The sequence below is a fragment of the Sinohyriopsis cumingii genome, chromosome 15 (genome assembly GCF_028554795.1).
Source record: "Sinohyriopsis cumingii isolate HCF-2022 chromosome 15, ASM2855479v2, whole genome shotgun sequence".
In the NCBI taxonomy this organism is placed as follows: Eukaryota; Metazoa; Mollusca; class Bivalvia; order Unionida; family Unionidae; genus Sinohyriopsis; species Sinohyriopsis cumingii.
Window position 1 is genome coordinate 78478195 of NC_142975.1, and position 7676 is coordinate 78485870.

Sequence of the window (7676 nt, forward strand, 5' to 3'; positions counted from 1 at the left end):
TGAAGAACAAAAATGAGAACACCATTTGTATTCTAGGGATCCTTTATTGTACAGTTGTTATTACGCAGGGGTTTGCAAATTCAAAGATTGAACAGTGACCTAGTATATAACTTTAGATATTTTAACCAGGAACTTGATATAATCACCACTAAGTAGAATGCCAAACACAAATATGTAAAAGCTTAATGTTTATCCACCTATCCAGATTACATAAATGCGAAAGTCTCTTGCTTAAAATGTGCAAATTATGGCAGTTAGGAGTTCAGATATCCTTGCCTGGTGATACCGCCCAGAAAGTTTTAATGGAGGGCATTCAAAAAAAAAAAGGATAAGAAAAATGTAGCGACATGGGAAATAACTCAACCAGTACCTATGTACAAGTATATTCATGTTTATGATATCCAAGAATATTAAAACCTATAAATAGTATTTTCATTAAGTATATTATTTACAAATAAATTCATAAGAAGAAACTGAAAAATGTTTAGGCAGATAAATCGACCAATGAGAGATATTCAAGACACAAGGAACTTTGGGTTTGTGCAACTTTTAGTATTTTTTCAGGGTATTGTCGAACACGATAGCTCACGTTGCATTTTCCGGAGAGTTGTAATATTCCCGATCAAAGGTATCTAGAAGTACATTCTAAAGAAATAATGAAAACCTCTTCCCTTTGTGAAATTGTGGGGATTCCAAATTAAAAAATCACCGTTTTCTTTTGCCTGAGAGGATTGGCATTAACGTGATTATATGTATATATTGTAGGAGTCACTGATATCTTTAACTGCTAGCATTACAGTTTCATTATACATATTTGTTCTATCCCTTGATATCTCTTAATGGAAGACAAGGGCATCTTTGCTTGGGCCATATGTATTTAATAGAGTCACAAGCGCCAAGTCTAATCTGTGCAGACATTCTATTACAGAAGATAAGGAAAACCTTTACATCAGTACTATATAACATTCAAGTGTCAATAGTGACTAAGTAAATACAATTATGTAACAATTTCACATCTAAGAAGAATCTAAAAGATATACCAACCCATCCATTTTGCAAAAATACGAAAGCTCCTTGTCTAAAATGTGAAAATCATCGTACTTAGGACTTCAATTATATTTTGGCTTGATTATACTGTTTGTTAATTCCTAGTGGCTAGCCAGTCAAGACATAGGATAGGAAACATTTTTGAACCAGGGGGAAAAACTTTATATAGTACCTAGATACAAGTATATTCATGGATATGATGTTTACGAGTACTGAAGCCTCTAACTGGTGCTGTAATAAAGTATATTCTTTACAGATCACACGCACGTACACACAAATTCAAAACAAGAAAGTGCCACATTCCGGGCAGCTAAATCGAAAATGCATTATATTTAAGACACGTGGTAGCTTGGGTCTGTGCATCATGTAATATTTTGACTATGTGTTGTGAAGCGCGTTAGCTCAGATTGAGTTTTAAGGAAATTGAAATCTGCCTGATCCGATTAGTATGAATATATATTATATACAAAGAATGACAAGCGATATGTTCCAGGTATATTGACCCAAGCACTTTGCCTGCTGTTAGCAGAGATAATAACACATTTAAAATTTCGTATAAGAATTGTATGAGTTCCCTTTTTTAAACGAAATCAATATAGCATTTCAATGGTAAAAATCATTATGTGACTCTGTAATTGGAAAATACGGGTACTTGGAGGTTCCACGTTACTCTGCAGTAATGTTATTTTCTCTCCTAATGACAAAAGCCATGTCTTTGAAGAATGTCAATGCGGTAGTATGAACAAATTATGGTTACCTTTACCGTAACACTATACATGTCGTAACGAGGCCTTGGTATCGCCACCTACCGCTGCAGAGAATCAAAACTAATTCAACTCTTCCACCTGGTTCCAAATACAAGGCCGTACCTGAAAATGGTAAAATATGCATTTTTCTTCTCACATACCAATTTTAATATAAGCAAATTAAATTGACATTAAATATATCATTATACTTGACACAGTGACATTCAAAAATGTACAATAGTGGATATGTACATAAATTACTATTCATCCCCAAAGATATATGAGGTTTTCAGAAATAAGTTTATCAGATAATGTCCAGCCATTTACGTGCTAAATAACTAATAATCTGCCCAAGTTATCATTAAATTTAAGACAATGTAGATAGGGTGAGGTTTGATCATTTGCGCAAACAATTAGTACATAACAAGTTACAAGGATGTTGAGTGGCAAATGAAAAAGATATTACCATATGTATGTATGATTAAAATTTTATCTGGGAATATTTCAAGTGCATATTTCCATTTATATTCCTGACATATCACTATAGGTACGATCAGATGCTATCACGTCAACTATTTGAGAAATTTCGATCCACACACATTCTAAATAAGGATGGACATTTGGACACATGAGTTATGTAACCGATCGTGTACATATTAAAATCAACTGTATATAGGGAATGCAGATCATCAGTTTGAACATTTCTTGTGTATTGTTAAGACTGTCAGTTGGCAGTTATTAAATTGAATGGTTTTATAGAATGTAATTTCAGCTTATGCTACAAAGTGTCACTCTTTCAAAGTACAACGAGCCACTCTTTCAAAGTACAACGAGTCACTCGTTCAAAGTACAACGAGTCACTCTTTCAAAGATACTACCGGTAAGAAATCTAATTCATGATAGAAATGACATTTGGCGATCTTTCGTGTGTACACAACCAATTATGTGCCTAATGGATGAGCTATAGATGGGATTACTTTATCCGAATGTGTGCCATCTTATGCTACGATGTCGCATTATGCGTGTCACTGTCTCAGCCAAACTAAACATTAAAAGTAAGGTTTGGTGTGCTACCCTTAATTCATTTTATTTTGTATTTCATTTTTTTATTTATTTATTTGAGTGAATCATTAGTACATACCGGTATACAGGGAAATTAAGTGGGAAAATATTAAATAAAACGTTATTAACATAAGGAACCATTTTATAATGGCAAAATATCACAATTCAGGTGCAGAGAGCTTTTTATGTATTTGGCGTATAACTATATGGAGCATTAGAGTCTATATCATCAACTAAATATAAAATTTGGATGCAAAACGCATTCTACCTACGTAGCGAAAATTGAAAATTGAAAATTGAAAAAGAAAATTGGAGCCGATATCAATGAAAAAGATATCAGCAATTCGCATCGTCATGGTAATTTGACGAAAATGCAAATAGATCAGCCATTAGCAAATTTGTATAAAGACAAGGAAGACATTACAAACGCAGCAGTTGACTTTGTAGAAGAAATAAAAGAAAACGGTTGAAAACTCACTAACAACAGAATTAAACGAAACTTGTTTACTGATGATCTGTCTAAATTATTGGATTAGAATGGGAAACTGCATTCAAGTAATGCATGTTTCAGTTAGCATTATGCTTAATTGTTTCATAATTTTTCACAATGACATCTGCCTACCCTCCTCACTTGTGAATCGACATATTTAGAATTGCCTGTTGATTTAGACCCACAGTCAGTTTTGTGGTTCATATTGTTTACGAAAGTTAATCAGAACATACTTTATACTTTAACGAAACGATGTTTCTCCTTCTAAAAATAGCATATTGATTAATTCCAGTCTGGATTACAGTTATTTTTGTTTACGTAGTGTCGATGTAGTAATAACTTCAGATGTGTTCACTACTATACATCACACTTCCTTTTCCGGAATATGTAAGCGAAAGCAAGTCTTAAAAGTGATAAAAACACCTGTGAAGCAAACTTTATTATTTTATCAGTGATTCGTAAACTATTATTCCTGCCGGGAAACTGTATGTTTTGCATGCATAAAGCCAGCCGGTCATCCAGGATAAATCATTTTAGCAACTAGGTTAGCAATGTGGCTTTTGATTAAATACATCTCATAGTATTCGATAACTATATTGATTTATACACATACTCGTGCTTGAAGAGCATGTTTTAAGAATTCCTGGTACAACCTGTTGCATGATTTTGGTCTTGTCTTTATATATAGTGCAAATGTCATAGATTTTAATCATAATACTTTTGTATTTTATAGTTCTAATGTATGTACTAGTTCAGCACGTTACACAGTGGTTTATGTATGAACAGTTCAAACTATTTTTTTCTTTCTTTCATTTCGATATTTATATATCTGATGCTGCCGTCCACTATTATGTAGGGGAAGCAAGGTGGCATCATTATTTGACTGCATTTAATGTACTTATTCTTTATGTCTTGATGTTTTGTTTTGTTTTAGTTATCCCTGTTCTTATGTTTCTTAATGCATCTCTAGTCCTTTTGCCACATATTTCTTTTAAATGTCCTATATTGACATTTTCCTCTTAGCTTCACACTTTCACTCTGTTTTCTGTTATACTATTTCTTCAAACGCCATGTTAGTTTCATGTGTCATGTGACTTGGGCCTTACTCCGTTATGGCATAATTAAACCTTGGTTGGTATGCCACATTCTTGCTACCTCTTCATAGGAGACTATCGTATCTTTTCTTAGGCGATATTTATTTGTCAACGTCATTTTACTTTTTTATACTAATATACGAAGTGAGCTTATTACCCGATATAGCCTTTAATACTCTGTACTTTGAATTAATAATTATTCTTTAGCAAAACATCTCTACTTCTGGCAAAACATGCATTTCATCTGTTCAAAGGAAACATATATCCCAATATGGACCTAAAACCTAAAATATTTTTTACAAATTCCCCAAATATATATATATATATATATATATATATATATATATATATATATATATATATATATATATATATATATATATATATATATATATAAATTGAATATGGTCAAAAGCTAAGTACCAGAAAGAATGAAAATAAAGATGTTTCGTAAAACTTAGGATATAATATAATTAGGAAAGATATAAATAAAAATTGAAGAGGAAAAGTGGAACTTACAGTATTATGCATTGAATCCAAAATAATTCCATAAGTTATATCACAGGTCCTAAAGAATCGACTGCTCCAAATGAATTCCAGATTCTTGAATGTACTGGTCTCCCAATAGTCCTTGTGTATCACAATGACATTATCCAGAACTCCATTGAATAAATTCACAATATTCCGAGAATAATATTTTAATCCAATGATCACTTTGAAATTTCGATGAATAATCCAAGGAAATGCAAATGTCTCTTCTTAAATTATATCTTAACACAACAATAAATAAATCTGCAGACTAATATTACAATAACAACATATGAAATAAGAATGAAAAAATAGTCCAGATCTACTGACTTATATACAGACAAAGAGTCCCAAAACGCATTGTACCTTCTCACTACGTGATACTTTGCAAATATCACATAAATATATCATATAGTAAAAGATTCCACCTGTCCGACCCATACGATTGTAAATAATTATTTTAATAACAAACCTGTCTATAACTTAATTCAATCTTAAATAATCCTAAGCTTGTAAACATGTTGTATTATTAGTAATTGGGCAACATTTATTTATTGATCCTTTGCAATCTACAGACACTTTTAATATTTTAAACTATAATCTATACAGCGTCCCTCTCCTGTGTAATTGTTACAAAATATAGATCTGCAGCTGATTTTGGGATTCACATTCTTTTGGAAACTTCTATTTTCATTTACACTGATTAAATAGATGAAAAAAGTCGTTTTTGTCTAAAGTGGAGTTAAATTAAAAAGGCAGAGCAAACATTGCACATGAAATCATAAGAACATCGGTCTTGTCCTTCAAATTGAGAATGAAATTTCAGCTGTAATTCGCCTCTATTTTGAATTATATTTTGAACTTATTTTGTTCACTTGGCACATGGCTCGGTTCACAAATAATTTCATTATAAACTCTCAACATTTGCTTGTCAGTACTAAGCGTTCTAGTGTGTTCAGATCCGAGTAAATCATATCTTAATCTAAATTATCCCCAAAGATGAATTGACGGTGAAGATTTTGTCATAAATTCAGCATCAGTTTATTTCGAGAGGTTGAACTGTAACAAAGACGAAGTATCATAGGTCAAAGATTTTACTTACCGGTGCTCTGCAGTGCCAGATTATTTACTGTGCAGTATATTCTACACAGGCAATCACGCCATGATGTTCATTTGCTAAAGACTAAACATTTTCCGCTAAAAATATTATGAATGCCTAAATCTAAGCATGTCTGAACAAAGCATAGTCGTAAAGAGAAGACAGGAAAAATGCTATTAGATTGGGGTTACTTTCGTTGGTACTAGCCAGGAGGTAATAATTGTGGCAAATGTTAGTCAAACTCTTATATTTGCGTGACACACCCATTTCAAAGTTACTCACAAGCCTTATAAATTTTTACGTTTAGAGAAGTGACTACTTTGCAGCAAGAAAACAGCACATTTTGTTTCGTGTGCATTATTACCTCCTACATTTGCTGAAAGATTTACATCGGGTGCAACCTCATATTTACACCATCATACGTGTCTGGACATTAGTGATATTCATTTACAATACTGCTTGTGTGCTAAGAAGGGATTTTGGAATGATATATTATGTGGGGATATGATATACTACATTCATTTTTAATGATCGAAGGTCTTACTTGTAAAACCAACTGTTAGTTCAATAAATGAAGCATTTGAAGAGTTTGTTTTCTAATAAGCAAAACAAAACTCTTGCAAGTCTGTCCTTTAAAATCAGGATGTTGTACACTTGTATCAGAATGAGCATGAGGATGAGATTTAACCTATGGTTCTGTCCGTATGACTTATCAATTAATACTTATATTATACAGTTCAAACCAAGAAATGAAGATACAAAAATAAAAAAATGATAAAAACGGATACCGACTCTCTTTGAACACTCAGTAACAATTTCAGGGAAAACACTGTAATGTTAAACTTTCTGAGCTAATTAAAGAGTTTCAACCGAACGAATCTGGAGGCTTTTCCTTTTGTTGAAATCCGAAAGACACATGACAGCTGCTTTCACATTCAGCTGCGAAAGGCAAATTAATTCTTATGATTGGCAAGGGCAATCGTTATACTGATAGAAATGAATGATGAACACTTTCGAAAACTTAACACTATCAAAAGATTGGATGATTCACAGCCTTGAATAAGTCTATGGTTTTGGTTCAAAGAAAACTATCATTGTAGTCTAAAGAAACAATGTAACAGGACATTATATTGAAGTGCCTTTACAAGACTGCTGAGACACGAGCAAGAAATGAACATGCATAAGATAGTTGCATAACATTGATACATTTCTAATTCCCCGTTTCCTGACTATTATTTTCTGCCATCGAAGACTGTCTCTTAAAATAATATGCTCCTATTACCAAATAGTTCCTAGCTCTTTCGTGAAAGGCGGTAAATCTTTAGTCACTCGAAGACTTTTCACCAGACTGATGGCTGCGTTCAACGCAGCCTCCCAGCATCAAAACTTTCACTATGATTAGTTTGTGTCCTTATTTTATCCGGGCAGTCTGTGATCGTATAAAAGTATAATTTGTCAACATAATTTGACTCTAAACGCATATATTTAACATGGAAAGATCTAACTACTATATAAATAGATTTCACCTGGATCCTGATTTGTACTGTATGAAACAAAATACATCATTTTGCTAGGAGTCTGGAATTTCAGCGGTCTCTTTTAAAGTTTGT

General features: G+C 32.6%; 1 long non-coding RNA gene across 5 annotated transcripts in view; it reads right to left on the reverse strand.

Moving 5' to 3' along the window:
- LOC149782134 (uncharacterized) overlaps positions 1–7676 on the reverse strand; it is a 55322-nt gene that overhangs the window by 7691 nt on the left and 39955 nt on the right. For 4 of the 5 annotated variants that reach the window (XR_016414240.1, XR_016414243.1, XR_016414241.1 and 1 more), the window contains exon 4: positions 1805–1916. This is a non-coding gene — a long non-coding RNA (uncharacterized LOC149782134). Of the gene's footprint in view, positions 1–1804; positions 1917–4958; positions 5645–7676 lie in introns of those variants that run through there. The other variant, XR_016414244.1, reaches the window with a different exon arrangement.